At 38.3% G+C, this 18631-nt stretch overlaps 1 pseudogene; it reads left to right on the top strand.

Moving 5' to 3' along the window:
* Nucleotides 1-18631, top strand: part of LOC115435845 (zinc finger protein 850-like) — a 67137-nt pseudogene that overhangs the window by 17851 nt on the left and 30655 nt on the right.

The following is an 18631-nucleotide window of genomic DNA, read 5'->3' as shown; positions in this document are numbered from 1 at the left end:
AATAAAGAGGACCTTTAGGAAACACCACTTAATATTTCTCTTCAGTCTATATTCATATTTTTTTTAATATTATTCATACTTTTATGAAAAATAGCAATTTTTTCAATAGTTTCTCAGTCATGTGACCCAGTGACTCCAAACCAGTTAATATTTTTTTATGAATATTATTCATAAAAAAAGTTAATATAGACTGGAGAGAAATATTAAATGGTGTTTCCTAAAGGTCCTTTTTATTCTAATAATTTGAGACTGGTTTGGAGTGTCTGGGTCACATGACTGAGAAACTATTGAAGAAAAACATTTAGCGCAGTCATTTATTGATAGTCCCTAAGGCGATGGCTTTTGAATGTCCATCAAATATCCAACCTGCTGCTAACTTTACCTCAGTGTGCTGTGTCACATTAGATTGGGCTGCTGTATTAAAGTATTACATTAACCCTTTCATGCATGAATTATTAGAACCTTAATGGGTCAAAGCACAGTAATGTCCCATCAGAGAGCAAATTTTAATTGATCGCCATTCCAACATTTATTTCAATATAAAGTAGCTCCTTTCTTTGGATAATCCCTTGTGGTCTAAGTAAAGTAAAAATTAATTTAAAAGTTAAAATGTGGGTCAAATTGTCTCTAAAATGTCCCGTCAGAGAGATTTTGAATGCTGCTTTTTGACCCTAATCAAGATATTTTTCCAGAGTGTTTTTATTCCTCTTAAGGCATGAAAAAAACAATGTGATTGAAATTTTTCTATTAACCTATTTCTCATGGAGTTGCAAAAATATCCACTCAGCTGGAAATCATGCATTTAATTTTTGATGCAAAGAAACATGTATTTACTGATACACTGTGTGAAAAGTATGAACATTTTTTTTAATGCTGCTAATCTGGTGTTTTGTCACATTTTAACATACTGCGATTTTAGTTATCACTCACTTTATGGTGATAATATGAAAAAAAAAAACCTTTTTGTTTGAGAAAAATGGTTAATTACAGTCTATTAACAATAAAAATTAATTGATTTACACTCAAGCATGTTACTGCAGATCAGATTTATCAAGAACAGCAAAGTTACAGTAATCATATGAATGTCTGTGTATGGGATGATCCACTGTGTCGGCTGAGGTGGAACTAAAACAATAAAATCCATGAATATACAAGAGAACAGCTGGAGAATAACTGTCCACTGGAGTGACCACTATGCATGAAAGGGTTAATGACACATTTAAGGTCTTTTTAAATGATGTATTTATTAATTTAATTTTGGCAGCCTTGGTCTTCCATATACATGACCTGACACAATAATCAATAATAATCCAGATCCAGCAGGGAGGGGGTCTGGATCTGGATCTGGATCCAGATCCAGATCAACAGAAAACTGAGGAGAACCAGGTCTGGTTCTTACTGTGGCCCAGTTCCACTCTGCCGGTCCCCGGTCAGACCCAGTCCGTTAACGTTTGCCTCCTCCATGTTCAGTCCTGTGGAAAAGTCTCTGGTCCACGTCCATGTCAATACAAACCTAAATGAGTCCATTCTATTTCCTCCTAATCTGTGTTTCATCAGTAAACTTAGTCAAATCATGTGAATGTGATGAAGTCACACAGTGACATTACTGTAAAGCCCTTTCAAACAATTATTTAACATCATTATGAATGCATTCTTTTCCGTTACTTTTGATTTCAATACAAAACAAAATGAGGGCCATTATTTTTTTCCTATTTTCTGTGTTACATCAGTAAATTTAGCTCAGCTCCCCATTTGATCAACTCTACTGCTTCTAGAACCTGTGGATTCCCACAGGTCAGTGCACTAGTTTGCTTATAATGGGCAAAATTTCAAATGCCTATGAAACATCAATTTTGTTTCAATTTACTTGAAACTTGGTGCATGTATAGAGGCGACTGATATGACATCAGCACACACATATGTAACAGATGAAATCTGCGTTGTGTAGTAAACGGCACAGATGAACTCCAAGCTGAATGTGTTTTATTCTGACAATAGACAAAGAAGTGAAAAATTTGGAAGTGCACTCCAACACAAACAAACCATTGGTTTCCAAACAGAGCTGGGAGGTAACTGGGGCATTTTCAGAATTGTGTCATGCATTGTGGGAAGTGGAAGTTCAGCTGCATTATGGCCGCAGCAGCCTGGCAGGAAAGGCACGGCTGGAGCTGCACTTCCCACAATGCACGGAAGTGATTTAGGTGCGTTAGCACGGAAAGACTTATGGATTAGTGATAAGGAGGTTATCACTCAGGTTTTATAAATTTGAAGAAAAATTAGTGATGGAAGTCATTCACAGCTTTAACCTCCTAAGACCCAGGAAATGTCAGCAAAGTAGAAGCTTTTTAAATGTTTTATTAAATAAGTGCCTATATTGGAAACATCATGATGAAACAGTTTTTTTCAGATGCAGTTTTTAAATTTTTTATGGAATGTCCTTTGTGGTGGACAGTTTTCTTTTCTTTTTGTATAAAGTTGTTAAACTCTTGTCCACAAATGTGGACAGAAAGCCCATAGCTGGGTCTGAGGAGGATAAATATAAACTTCCAGTTTTCCCACCTGTCAAAGACAATCCAATCAGCATCCAGATCCTGGTCACAGCAGGTACCTACCTTTTCCAGAAGAACCTTTTTCTTGTTTGTGTGATTTTCTTTTTCTTGTGTGTGTGTTTTTTTTCTTGTGTGCCTTTCTGTTGTTGTGGTTCTGTAGTTCAGGGTGCAGCTGCAAGAAAAGCCAAACTGTTATAACTCAACAATTTTTTATCCAATCAGCACCAAACTTAAGATAAGATAAGATAAGATAAGATAAGATAAGATAAGATAAGATAAGATAAGATAAGATTTTATTTCTCCCACCGTGGGGAAATTTCACAGTTAACAGCAACAACAAGCAATTGCAGAGAAAAAGACAGGTAGAAAAACTGTAAATGTGTGAAAATGAAAATCTGAAGAGAAAATAGTAAGATATTTGGTATTTATATAAATATTCATATAAATAAAAAATGTGATATTATTTCCACATTTACCTCATCATGGCTTCACATGTATGATCAGAGTCACACCCTGAACATAATGACATGACAATATTGAATCTGACTCCTTGTTCCACCTGTTAGTACCAGTAAATGTTTTGGTGTTTTGATGTGTACACAAGAACATATTCATCTCAAATTTGGTCAGAAAAGTCTTAACAAGCTGAAGATCCAATTCATTAGAGTTGGTGACCTTATGTGACCTCGTATGATCATAGTGGTGCAACAAGTTCTGAGGTTTTGTCATGAAACAAGAAACTTTTTCGTAAACACATTAGTACATTATTGAATCTGCATCAGTTTTCACTTGTAGAATAAGAGTATTGAGTTTTCTCACATATTCAGGCCCTTAAAATTTCTTCCAAAACTATAAAATACGACTACAACTACTACCAATAAGAATAAGAATTATTATTATTTATGATAATAATAATAATAATAATGGTAAAACCATCACCATTAAATATTGGTTGTCTTAAAAATGTCCTGTTAATTACCTAACTAGCTAATTTAGTCTATCTGCTTAATCTGGTCCTGAAGAGATGTGTTTGTTCTGTTACATTCCATTGCATTTCAGTGTCCACGTCTTCTTTTTCTTTGTGTTTTGATGTAGAAAGAAGCCAAAAGTGGATTTTAAGAGAAACCTAAAAGTTGTGTCTGGCAAAGATCACCTGATTCCAGCAAACATGGATAGAAGACCCACCTGTGACCAGTGTGGGAAGACTTTCACCACTATGAGTAGCCTTAAGATACACCTACGCATCCACAGTGGAGAAAGACCATATGACTGTGACCAGTGTGGGAAGACTTTCACCCGAATAAGTTCCCTTCAGGCACACCAACGCATCCACAGTGGAGAAAGACCATATGACTGTGACCAGTGTGGGAAGACTTTCACCTACATGAGTTCCCTTCAGGCACACCAACGCATCCACAGTGGAGAAAGACCATATGGCTGTGACCAGTGTGGGAGGACTTTCACCTACATGAGTTCCCTTCAGGCACACCAACGCATCCACAGTGGAGAAAGACCATATGGCTGTGACCAGTGTGGGAAGACTTTCACCCGAATAAGTTCCCTTCAGGCACACCAACGCATCCACAGTGGAGAAAGACCATATGGCTGTGACCAGTGTGGGAAGACTTTCACCTACATGAGTTCCCTTCAGGCACACCAACGCATCCACAGTGGAGAAAGACCATATGACTGTGACCAGTGTGGGAAGACTTTCACCCAAATGAATGGCCTTAAGACACACTTACGCATCCACAGAGGGGAAAGACCATTTAGCTGTGACCAGTGTGGGAAGACTTTCACCGACATGAGTAACCTTAGGAGACACCTACTCGTCCACAGTGGAGAAAAACCGTATGACTGTGACCAGTGTGGGATGACTTTCACCAGATTGAATCACGTTGCGAGACACCTACGCATCCACAGCGGAAAAAGACCATATGACTGTGACCAGTGTGGGAAGACTTTCACCCAAATGTCTACCCTTAAAAGACACCTACTCATCCACAGTGGAGAGAGACCATATGATTGTGAACAGTGTGGGAAGACTTTCAACTGCATACGCAATCTTAAGATGCACCTTCAAATCCACAAAGGTGAAAGACCATATGGCTGTGACCAGTGTGACAAGGCTTACATCACATTACATGACCTTCGAAGACATAGAGCCATCCACTCTGGAGAAAGACCATATCTCTGTGGCCAGTGTGGGAAGACTTTCACCGTAATGCGTAACCTTACAACACACCTACGCATCCACACCGGAGAAAGACCATATGAGTGTGAATGGTGTGGGAAGGCTTTCACCCAGATGAGTGACCTCAAGAGACACCTACGCATCCACAACGGTGAAAGACCATATGAGTGTGACCAGTGTGGGAAGACTTTCATCACAATGAATCACCTCAAGACACACCTACGCATCCACAACGGTGAAAGACCATATGAGTGTGACCAGTGTGGGAAGACTTTCATCACAATGAATCACTTCAAGACACACCTACGCATCCACAACGGTGAAAGACCATATGAGTGTGACCAGTGTGGGAAGACTTTCATCACAATGAATCACCTCAAGACACACCTACGCATCCACAATGGTGAAAGACCATATGAGTGTGACCATTGTGGGAAGACTTTCACTCAAATGTGTATCCTTAAAACACACCTATGCATCCACAACACAGAAAAATACCAAAACAGTTTGAGTGTTACAGATGTGAAAAAAGATTCTTGCCATACTCTGCTTTCTCCTATCATCAGGACAGATGTGAATCATCAACATCTGGATGAAAAAGTACCTCAGCATCAGATGACAAGAAGAAACGCAGTGTCTGAACCAGCAGCACCAACTTCTTTTGACAAGAACATCAAACTTAAAAACCTCCAGATCTGGCTCCATAGAGTCCAGATGTGAAGACAAACACCAGACTGAAAGCTGTGTTTTGTTGTCCTCAGAGTAAAGAAGTGTGTTCTAATGCACCACCTTCACACAACAGTGACGTTACAGAATCTTAACCTGCCACAACGTGTAAAGTCCAACTAGTGGAGGTCAACAAGGACGTGGTTTCATTGGGGATAGTACTTCTTTATTTTGAAGAATAACGGTATATATTGTATTTGATTATTATTAGTAGTATGTTTATCATCATCAATCATCATTATTATTATAACTATCACAAACAATATTGCTATTATTATAATTTGCCTATTATTATTATCACTGCCATATTATTATTATTATTATTACTTTGAAATATTTAAGAAAAGTGCAAGAACATAAAGAATCCAACTTGAAATATATTTACTGATTTACAAGAATATTTACAAGAGCTGCTTTCAATGGGGACACTACTTCTATTGACTTTGTGGACGTTTAATCAGTCACTTGTTGTGATTCTGTTGCTGGTTGGGGTTCACACCTGTTCATTGTCCTTTCCATAGTTGTTCTGTGCAGTTTAAGTTCATACCCCAAAATGTTCTACTCTTTTTTTTTAACCCCCAACTGTGTGTGTGTGTGTGTGTGTGTGTGTGAGTGAGTGTGAGTGTGAGAGAGCAAGAGAGAAAATTAACTGTTGCATAACCTGAAGAACACCATTGGTTGAAGGTGTCAGAGTCCTGAATCCATGTAGTTTTTCATCAGTCATAAACAACATGGTGAACATCATATGGATGAGACAGAATGACTGATGAACTGGTAGTGGTTTAGTCCCAAACTGAGGCCGACAACATGAAGGAGATCACATTCCAGTTGAGGAGGAAGTTCACCACCAACAAAGGACACATGACAGACTGAGTGTCAGACACCAGTGCTTCATCTAGTGGTCCAATCTGGTACTGGTCCGGTCCAGTGTTTTCCTTCATATCAAACTGGTTTCACATTTTTACACTGGTCTGACCCTGACCTGCAGAATGGCTTTGATTTAATTGAAAATGTGTTGAACTGCTGATGAATGTGTGGTAACGAAGAACCACTTCATGTATCAGAAAGTTCAGGACATCAATGGAACCGATTCAAACATTTTGTCATGTTCTGTTGTTCTATGTTCTACTTTATTGCCTTGTTTTATTCTAATTCTAAAGTGGACCTGAAACACGAGACAGAAGTATTTACCATAATCACCCTTTAATGGCATTGATTAATTGATTGATTGATTGATACCCTCACAATATTAGTTCACTTATTTTTGTATTTTTTTATCTTTATGTTCTGCCTCTTCAGTTCTCTGTCTTATCACTGTAAAGTTTATTCTTTTCTTACATGCATTTTGTTGCCCTTTTGTTATCCGTGGACAATGAGCATATGATCGTTTTCTGTTATATTTCTTAACTGGACAATGTTTATCATATAATGAGGTAAATATTCTTAGGAACTTGTCATATGTGAGGTTAAGATATTTTTTTCTGTGAATTATATCCCAGTTTTACTCCAATAATTCATGTTTAAGTTTGTTTATGGATCCCTCTGATTTTACTCATCTATATTCTGTTTGATTAACTTCCAGTGGCTTGCAAAAGCATTCATACCCCTTGAACTTTTTCACATTTTTTCATGCTACGACCACAACGATAAATATATTTTATTAGAATTTTATGGGAAAGACCAACACAAAGTGGCATACATTTGTGAAGTAGAAAAAACAGGATACATGATTTTAACCCTTTCATGCACAAATTATGAGAACCTTAATCAAATTCTTTTCCTGAGTGCTTTTATTCCTCTTTAGGCATGAAAAAAACAACATGAGTGAAAATTTTCTTCTGAAAAATAAATAAAAATAAATAAATAAAATAAAAATAATTGGAAAATAAATAAATAAATACATTTTAAAAAATAATAATGAAAAAAAAAATTATGAACCTATTTTTCATGAAGTTGCAAAAATGTCCACTCAGCTGGACAGCACACATTTAATTTTTGATGCACAGAAACATGTATTTACTGATAAATTGTGTGAAAACTATGGGGAGGGCTTGTAATTCTGGGGGTTTATGATCAGGAGAGATCTACATAATGTTATCAATTCATGTCAGAAAAGATATGTAGTGTCTTAAAACTTTAATAAAGATACGTGTAAAAAAAAACACAACGAAAAGAACAACAAAATCCATGAATATACAAGAGAACAGCTGTAGAATAGCTGTCCACTGTAGTGACCACTATGCATGAAAGGGTTAATATTGTTTTACAAATAAAAAACTGAAAAACTGAGTTTTGCTCAGAGAAAACGGGGCTGAATACTTTTGCACACCACACTTTTCAGTTTTTTATTTGTAAAATAATATTAAAATCATGTATCATTTTCTTTGTCCTTCACAATTTTATGCCACTTTGTGTTGGTCTTTCACATAAAATTCCAATAAAATCTATTTGTTTGTGGTCGTAACGTGACAAAATGTGGAAAAGTTCAAGGGGTATGAATACTTTTGCAAGTCACTGTATTTCTGCATGTGATGTCATAGACTGTGAACACTGGCAAATGGTCACGAATGTCATTAATTAATAGTCGGCTTATTACCTCCGCCAAGGAGGTTATGTTTTTGCCAGGGTTTGTTTGTTTGTCTGTTTGTTTGTTTGTTTGTTTGTCTGTCCGTTAGTGTGCAACATAACTCAAAAAGTTATGGACAGATTTGGATGAAATTTTCAGGGTTTGTTGGAAATGGTATAAGGAAGAAATTCTTAAATTTTGGTGGTGATCGGGGGTGGGGGGGCCCACAGGGAGGGCCACTGATCAGCCTTGGCGGAGGTCTGCGTTCTCCGAGTGCTTCCAGTTGTATTATTACCAGGGCCGTGCACAGAGCTATAAAGGGGCAGGGGCTCAAACTTCCAAAAGGGCACATGAAAATGAATAACTACCAATTACAAAGTTCACATTTAGCAACAAGCAACATTATTAATCCACAGCAAGTCAAAGATTGACCAAATGGTCCAGATCAGTGTCCTCAGTACTGGGTGTGTCCTCCCTGAGCCCTAACACAGGCTGTGCACCTTCTGCACATACTCTGGATTCACTTCAGATGTTCAATGAGATTGAGATCTTTGACTTGCTGTGGATTAATAATGTTGCTTGTTGCTGAATGTGAACATTGTTGAACTACCCTTTGTCATATTTTACATTATCCTCTGGATACTCATCCACTGTTTTGTTGTTTGTTGTATTTTGTTTGTTAATTTAATGTTTTTTTTTTAAGAACAAGAAAGAATTTGTTTTCATATTTAATAAAATGGTGTGAAATGGCATCACATAGAATATGTGAAAAGTTTCTTTTGATGTTCAGTTTCTATAGAAGTGGAAATAAAGATGTAATGTGTAGAAGTTTTTGTGTGTTAATACCCTGCAATAGATCAATAGTTCTGGAAAATCTTATTTCAAGAAATCTTAGTAAGATCATTTTCACTTGTTCCATTGGCAGATTTTTTTTTTGCTTAATTCAAGATATTTTTTTTGCTCAATTCATCAAAAAAAATCTGCCAATGGAAGAAGTGAAAATTATCTTGGTAAGATTTCTTGAAATGAGATTTTCTAGATCTATTGTCTAAAAATAAGTTCTTTTATCTCCCTTACAAGTTCCTCTGTAGGTGATTCTGTCTTATTTTAAGTGTGATGAGATATTTTGACTAGTAAATGAGAATAATACACTTGGTAAGATTTGGATTTTTGCAGTGTAAGTCCAAGACAAATTCTTGAAAACAGATGTTAAATTATGTATAAAAGCATGACAGTTGTAACGGAAATGGATAACCAATGTATTGATTAAAGGAGCGTTGATTTATTGATTAATTTAATTATAGATTTATAACTAAGCTTAAACTTAAATCAACCCAAACCAATAATTTCTGGGTTTACCTCCACCTCTGGATGAGCAAACCTAATGAGACACAGATGTGAAAGTACAAAGTCGACTAAGTGTAAACACTCAAGCCATGAGTCCTTAATTTACCTCGACAGGGAAGACAGCTCTGATGAAGAACAGACGACAACGGGCTTAGTTTTGTCCATTTAGGTTAGGTTCATTCCTTAGGACCATCTGTCTTCATAAACGTCCGCTTGCAGACGATGTCCCTGCACTGACCTGATACCAGCCAATCAACACGGCTTTTCTGGAATGTGGTTTGTGACAAAAAGAGGAGGATGCAATAATGTATAGTTCTGTTTCTGACTCTGTTCACTCACTGCACCGTCATGACGCTACACAGTAAATGTTAATAACAAGAAATACTTTCATTTTACATTCGGTTTTACACCTACTTTTACAGTGACACATTGATTATTTAGTTTCTTTTCATTCTAGGACATATTTATGATGATATTTAGGTTTTCCACAGTTAAGAAATAACCATGTAGAGGAAGTGTTAACCCAAGCCAAACCATTTAACATTACATGATAATAATAAAGTTTATATTGTCGTATTTCTAGCTGTATCATTTTATATTGAGCAGGTTGATGGGAATATTTGTGGAGGTTTGTGGTTATTTCAAATAAGATTCACTCAAGATGTTTGAGGCGAACACAGATATTACGATAATGGATCCAGCAGTTTCTGAAACAAAAGCAGAAATGTCAAAGTGTTGGCACTGATGAAAGAGTCGGGGGATTTTACATAAGTTTTATGACTCTTGTACACCAAAAGGGCCGGATTTAGGTATTGGATGAGAAGAAGACATGGATGTGTTTTCTTTTTATGCAATTTTACATGGGTTTAGCAGAATTTAATTACTTCAGCACATTTTAACCCATTAAGACCCAGTGGTACTTTTATGGCAGCTTCTAAGTGATTTTTTTCTCTCTTTTTAACGTTTCTCATGTGATTTATCAACATTTATTATAATAAAAACCTCTGTGTTTTGCATTTTTCAGTGTAAATCACTTCCTTTACCCTATATTTAATTTACTGATCATGTAGATGTTCATTAAAGCTCAGAGTAAACTTAAAGGTATTATGCAAAAACAGAGAAAACTGAAGAAAAAGTGACTGTTTCAGCAAGTGAGGACTATTACCATGTGTTACAATTTTGCGGCTAAAACTCAACAGTTTATGGAAATAAAACAGAAGCAAATCTGTGTGAGTGCTTCAGCAGGACTCAGACTCAGGTGGGCACCCAGCTGTTAGAGTGTGCTAGTCTGGGAGCTCATTCCATGACGTGACGATGATATTGAATTATTTACTCACTTACGATGGGTTTTTGGCCCCAAAACTATAGTTGTTGAAGAATAGGACCAGGACCAAAAGAGACAAGTGAATGTTTTGGGCAGATAGCGGGTGGACTCTCATGTACCTGGAATCGCAGCACTTCCCTCCTCCTCATTCATTCTCCAGACCACATGACATGTGCGTGTGTGTGTGTGTGTGTGTGTGTGTGTGTTGCAACCAAGGTTGCACAGGAGGAAGGGGCGTGGCCTGACAGAGATGAAAGGGCACCATGACCAGGTCCAGTGACAGCCAAATTAAACCACTCTAAACATTTATTATCATTGATCAAAATTTTAGTCACGAAAATTTTAGTCATGCAGTTTTTTGCACAAAAAAAAAAAAAACAGTAAAAAGGACACTTGTAGGCAGAGGATCAAAGCGGCAGGGGCTCAAGCCCCCCCGGCCCCCTGCTTTGCACATGCCAGCACACACACACGCTCAGCTGTGTACTGACTCCTATCAGAAACTCCCTGTGGTTGATCTTACTATAAACAGTTTTAAGTTACCGTTTCAGTAGATAGTGCAGCTACATACTCTGTGATCAGACATGCAGACTTAACACCTACACCAATGTTGAGCGGAAAAACTATTATTTCTGTGTCGGCTGGTGGTAAACAGGACAGAGTGCTTTACTGTTCCGTTGACATGTGTTTCACAGGAATGTTCTTTCCAACATAGTTTCTTACTCTCACACATCTGTCCCATTAATTTATGCGGCCGGGATCTGATGTGCAAACTGGGGATAAACCTTGAATCGGGTCCAGAGGGGTTAACGATAACTCAATGAAACACAGTCACGGACACGGATTTCCACTCACATTGTGTGTACGCACACACAATGGTTAGGTATGCTGCTGGCTCACCAGATTCTGTATACCAGTGGAAAGTCTGTTCCCCCCAAATTACAGAAAAATGGGTCGAGCTAAGTGACAGCAGACTTCAGCCTGGCGCTTATGTCTCACCCCCAAATGATTTATCGTGTGCTTCTCATTTCAGTCCTGGAGGCCCTGACCCCACATATGAGGAAAAGTTTTTCTGCACAACTTCTGATAAGCTCACAACAGGTTACATGTTTTGGGATTCACATTTCTGTGCTTTGTCTGTGTCACTGACTGATAACCAACATTCTTTTTACAGGCTTGGTGCTGCACCACACATGTTGCTCTTTCCAAACCATGCCATGCAGATTGGAAAGACGTGGGCCCGTTTGTGAAAAAGGCCTTCCAGGTGTCAGATTTGTGTCCCACCTCTGACCCTGCCATCATGTTCTCTCCCCGACTGGGGGTATACAGACAGAGCATGAGATCAGTGTTTGACTGTCAGAAAACTGTACAGTTGTTAAATGATGAAGCGCTCACCTGTATGTCTACATCTCCCACAGGCCTCTCACCCGTCTCCGTGCCACCTGAACTGGCTGATATCCCACCCGATGTCTGGGCTACTGGTCCACATGATGTGGGTCTCGTCCGGAACTGCCCACCGGTCATCATCACCCCACGATCTGATTACAGGCCATGTCAGAAACAGTCCGTGTTTGAAGCTTATTTGAATGTGGGAATTATAGTCCCCTGTCCGGATCCACCGGTCAGGACCCCTATTTTTCCTGTGAAAAAAGCCCCTCCTGACCCAGACACATGGCGGTTTATTCAAGACCTACAGGTGGTGAACAAAGCTGTGGTTCCACGCGTACCCACGGTCCCAAATCCACACACGATTTTATCTCAAATCCCACCTACTGCGTCTCACTTCTCTGTCATTGACCTCTCAAACGTGTCCACATCTGTTCCCGTGCATGCAGATAGCCAGTATTGGTTCGCGTTTCAGTTCAAAAACAAAATGTACACATGGACACACATGCCACAGGGATTTTGCTACACCCCAACCATTTACAATTCTATGTTGGTCGACTCGCTTTCCCACCTTGACCTCCCACCAGGTGTTGCTCCTTCACAGTATGTTGATGACCTTCTCCTTTGTTGTCCTTCTTCACAGGCTTGTGTCTTTTGTTTCACCTGGGGCAGCTGATGGACGACCTTGTCTGCCCAAACATTTCTTCCCTTGGTTTACAAAGCTGACACATGGCGTAGATTATTTGTCTAAGGGAGGAATGTTAGATGCTATTGCACAACACTGGTTTACAAAGGGGTTTACAGTGGTTGCAGAGAAATTTTGCAAGAAATGTCTTATCTGTGCCGCCCATAACACGACAAAGTCTTTCCCTTGTCGCTCAGCAGGTCATGACCAACCAAACCTCCCGGTTGACCATCTTATGATGGACTTCGTGGAACTGTCTCCAGCCGCTTCACCCGTTACAGCCGGGGAATTGGATCCGGGACTTCAGACGAAAGCACTGGAAACAGCGCAGGTGGCGAGGGCCTTTCCAGGTGCTCCTGACGACGCACACAGCGGTCAAGGTTGCTGAACGTGCTACGTGGATTCACGCGACCCACTGTAAGCGGTTTCTGGGAGAAGTGCCGACTGCTGCTGAGGACGGGCCGGATCATCGATCGACAACGTAGACCGGACACCGGAGCTGGACACCCTGCATCACGCACCCACACTCACAAGACTCACTGGTTGAAACCTAGCGGTGGTAACGACCCCAGTGACGTCTCATATACACTTATCCTTTGCCTGGTCGCTGGCGAGTGACTGAAGACCCCCTGCCCCACACATACACTGATTCGACGACGATGGAGGTGCTCAAAAGGTCAGCTGCCATCTGTATCACCTTCATGTGCCTGTACATGTGGTACGTGGGCACGTTCTGTCAGGTATCTGATCCTTCACCAACGCATCACACTCCTGTTGCGCCCTGGTCTGTCGGAGGACAGCAAGGGACAGAAGAACCTCGGAGACGTCACGGATGTGACCGCCACATCATTGATCACCACAAGTATAGTGATAACACGTGGTGGCGAGTGACACGTGACCTGACACGACATGTCACTAATCTGTGTGCTATGTGTGCAGTTTGATGCCACACAGCTCACACGAAGATACTCTGTTTGCTCCTTATCCTCTCCCGATCAACCACACACTGTTGACAATGATAAAGTGGACAGTGGGAGATTGGCCGTCTGTCACATGGACGTACCCCTGGCTGGGGTGGAGACCCAACATGACCTTCAGAAACCCAAGAAATTTCTCTAGAGACACTAATACTACTATGGTACAGAAAAATGTTGTTTTTCGGCTCAGAAATCTCTCTAATCCTTTTTTCATTCCACAGTTGTGCTTCCATTCCCCAGTCACAGAACACACACGTTATAATCTGGGACACACATCTGGGTGTAATATTCAAATTGTGAAAACAGGACTGATAAATGTACTTTTCCAACAACAGGGACACTCTCCCCTTCTCCATTTATAGTCCTCTACAACCTCACTGCATTACTGGGTCCACCATCCCCACTGACACATTATGATGCTAAAACTAATGTTACTACCACATATAATGCCACCGTAGCTCTAACCCCTTCTGATTGTGGGTATGGCTGTCCTACACATATGGTGTGGGCAACATTCTTATCTGTATCTCCCAGCACGATGGGCAGGTACATGTCACCTCTCTTATTTGGTTCCAGCTATCTCCAAATTGACCATCAGTCCATTAATGTCACCGCCTCACACCCGTGTAAAACGGGATCAGATTTCAGGTGGCCATAAATTTCCAATCATTATTATTCCCATGTACGGCCCTGCTCGTTTAGCCTGGTACATAGAAGAACTTTCTGTGGAATTAGAGAATCTCGCTGCGTCTGTTGAACAAGGGTTTGATGCTCTTACAAGTGACATGAAAGCTCTCTGCACGGTCGCATTACAGAATAGGGCAGCCTTAGATCTCCTGTTGGCCGAAAAGGGAGGTGTCTGTCATCTTATTGGTGACCAGTGTTGTACCTATGTACCTGATGTTACTGCTAACATGTCAGACGTCCACAATCAGCTAGATCACCTTAGACGAGTCCTACATGAGGAGAACACTGCATACAGTACAACAGGCTGGGATTTTTGGGGCTGGCTGCTGTCTGGGGGGGTGGAAGGCTGTTGGTGAAAATTGCTGCTGTGATTCTTGGTGTGTTTGTATTACTCCTTGTATTATCCTGTTGCATTATTCCTATACTACGTTCTATGATTAACAATGTGATTGGTACTTTTAGTATGGTACAGCATGATGTGTTTGATGATTATGATTTTGATGACTTAGATGGTCTTGATGATGATGATTTGATGTTGTACGAAGATAGCGATGTGTAATCCTTATGGTTTAATGTTTTATTAATACTCTTATGTAAATTTTATGTTTTTGCATGATTGATTCGGTTGAATAATCAAAAGGGAGGAAATGTGGTGGAAAACTTACTTCTACACTGTTGTCATGGCCTGGTACATCTTCTTTATTGCTGAGTCATGAGACATGCTGAATCAACATTAACACGTTACTGTAACACTATTAACATGGCACACAGTGATTTTGTTATTCAGTGTTTGTCCTTAGGTTTACCTAAACCTAATGAGACACAGCTGTGGAAGTACAAGGTTGGCTAAGTGTAAACACTCAGTTTCCTGGGTTTCTTAAATTACCACGACAGGGAAGATGGCTGTGATGAAGAACAGATGACAAAGGCTTAGCTTTGTCCATTTAGATTAAGTTAGGTCCATTCCTTAGGACCATCTGTCTTCATAAATGTCACTTGCAGAGGATGTCCCTGCATTGACCTGATACGAACCAATCAGCATGGCTGTTCAGGAATTTGGTTTGACACAGAGAGAGAGATGATTTAATTAATGGCTCTAGTCTGTTCTCTGTTCACTGACTGCACCGTCATGACGCTACACTAGGAAGGGTTTTTGTGTTTCAGTCAGTGGGGTGAGACTGTGGAACAGATTTAATATAGAGTTAAGCAACGTCCAAGGATGAAAGAATTTAAAAGGACGTAGAAAGACACAATGTTTCAGAGGTACAGGGATGAGGGAGGGGTTGGGGATCACTGGGTGTTATAAAGATGTACAAGTATGTGGTATACAGTATATAAGTATAGGTGTGTGTATATATGTGTGTGTGTGTATATATGTAAGTGTATATGTATACATGTGTGTATAGATCTGTGTATGAATATGTATTTACATATATGTGTTATTGTATTATGTGTTTATGTAAATCATATTATATTTGTTCATAATAATATAAAGCCAGAAACCAAATTATTTAATAGTAAGTATCGTCATATTATAGTATATAGTATAGATATGCTTAGACTAGGAAGGTTATTATTGTTATTAATTCTATAAGGAGAAGGGGGGGGAGTTTATAAGTTGTACTTCCTCTCACTCCTTTTCGAATATGTATTATATGTCTTATGATTAAGTGTTTTGTTTATTTATTTTCTTCTGTTTTGACATTCATATTCGAAATAAAACCATCAATCGATCAATCAATCAATCAATCAGTCAATCAATCAAATATACAAATAACATAGATAAATTACTGTTTCCCTCAGATAAGCAAAAAACAAACCCCTCTGGTTACAGAAATGATTGTAAATGAGCATAACGTACGGTCCACCATGCTGTTTGTCTACATCTAACTCCCACAATTCCTTGCGCTCAGGCAGTTTGACATGACTTTCCTGGAATGTTGCAAAGTTGTGAGTCGATGGTTTGAATTCTTGACTTACGGGCTTGAAAAATGGCCTGGAACGCAGCATCATTTCAAGGACAAAAACTGGGAAAAATCATGGCTTTTACCTCACAAATACTGGATCCATAACAAAGTAAAAGAAACTCATTTCAGAATTCTTCACAAGATATATCTTGTCAACTCTTTCATTTCACAATTCAAAGATGTGGATAACTCCTGTGTTTTTTATGAACATGCTGATGAAACTTTAAACCATTTGTTTTTTAAATGTAACATCACAAAGCAGTTTTGGTCTAACTTGTGTTCTTATATCTTCACCCATGTTAACATGTCATACTGTTTCATGTTATTATGAAAATAAGAACAAATGTCTGCAGTATTAGGTCATTTTTTCATTTTATTGGGAAAACATTTGATTAAAGCAAAAATTTTCATTCTCCAAACCAACTTTCCTCATTTTTTAATTGAATTTAACTCACTTTATAAATAATTAGCCCTTGTTAATAATAAAAAAATAGGACATTTATTGATAGCTTTGATAAGATATTTAATGTATCATCTGACATTTAATGAAATTTTAGATGAGAAATTATTTATGCATTTATTTATTTACTTATTTATATTGATTTATTTTTGTATATAAATTATTGAAAATATATCCTGTATATATACTGACTTTATGATTATATTCTAATTTCATATTTGTATTCTCGTGTATTGTATGTATTGTGTTATATGTTAAGTGTTTGACAATGTTTGTAAATTGATATTTAACCCTTTCATGCATGAATTATGAGGACCTTAGTCAAGATTTTTTTTTTTCCTGAGTGTTTTTATTCCTCTTTAGGCACAAGAAAAACAACGCGATAGAATTTTTTTATGAACCTATTTTTCATGGAGTTAGAAAATGTCCACTCCGCTGGACGCCATGCGTTTAATTTTTGAAGCAAAAAAAACATGTATTTAAGACACATCATCAGAAAGTGGTAAACTGTGTGAAAACTATGAAATAAAAACATTTTTCATGCAGCTAATCTGATGTTTTCTCGCATTTTAACATACTCTAATACTAGTTATTACTCACTTCATGGAGATAATATAAAAAAAAAAGCAAAAAAAAAAAAGCCATGAATATCCAAGAAAACAGCGGTAAGTTCAGGAAGTAGAGGGGCTGTGCATAGAGTCCATTGGTTCGAGGAAGGGTTCATTTTTCGAGGCTTCGTGTGCACATGAAACCACCTACTGGCCATGTGTAGAATCACAGGCAGCTGGATCTGAACCACAGAATGTGTGATGCATTGAATTTTTGGGTCTGTTATGGCTCTGTGGAATGACTATGAATAACAAAAAATGTATGACCACATAATTTCTCGACATAAATTATCACATATGTGTATAATAAAATATTTTGAATGTATTCTGTGTGTGTAAATTTCCCCCAATTGGTAGTATCATATGGTGGAGGTTGTATAACAGAGCTGTCAAACTCATTTTAGTTCAGTTCCATATTTAGCCCGATTTGATCTCAAGCGGGCCAGATGTGTAAAATAATGACTTAATAACCTATAAATAACAACAAATCCAAGTTTTTCTTTTTTTTTAGTACAAAAAAAAACAAAAAAAAAAACAATTAAATTATGAAAATATTTACATTTTACAAAAATGATGTGAATAACCTGAAAAAACTGAAATTTCATAGAAAAATTAGTGCAATTTTAACAATATTATGCCTGGACTTATTATTTATACATGTACATTACACACAATGTTCCATAAACATTTGGTAACAGGTAGAATATTGTTAAAATTTTGGAGTTTGGAACTAAAATTTGAACAATTTCTACAATATTCCATCTGTTAACATTAACACAACTACAGATCACAGTGGATCCACAAATGCACAAAACATTTAGTAACAGGCAGAATATTGTTCAAATTGCACATTTCGGGTTGTTCATCTTTGTTTTTAGCTTACCGGCCAACAGGCCGTAAACTGTTGTCGTCATGCAGCGTCCGTCATCATCGTCTGTCGTCCGTTACAAAAATTTCAATTGTCTTCTTCTCTGAAACTACAGTTCTGATTGACTTCAAACTTGGTATACAGCTTCTTTATGATGATGTCAACAAAAGTTAGTGAAATTATTTGGATCCGGATCTGATTCTGGATTTGGTGCCACTTTGAAAAATGTCCCCATTATAAGAGATAGGAAGTGGATGGACGCAATAACTCAGTAAATATAAATGATATCC

Source organism: Sphaeramia orbicularis, chromosome 16, assembly GCF_902148855.1.
Source record: "Sphaeramia orbicularis chromosome 16, fSphaOr1.1, whole genome shotgun sequence".
NCBI classification, from domain to species: Eukaryota; Metazoa; Chordata; class Actinopteri; order Kurtiformes; family Apogonidae; genus Sphaeramia; species Sphaeramia orbicularis.
This window is presented reverse-complemented; position numbering and strand designations above follow the sequence as displayed.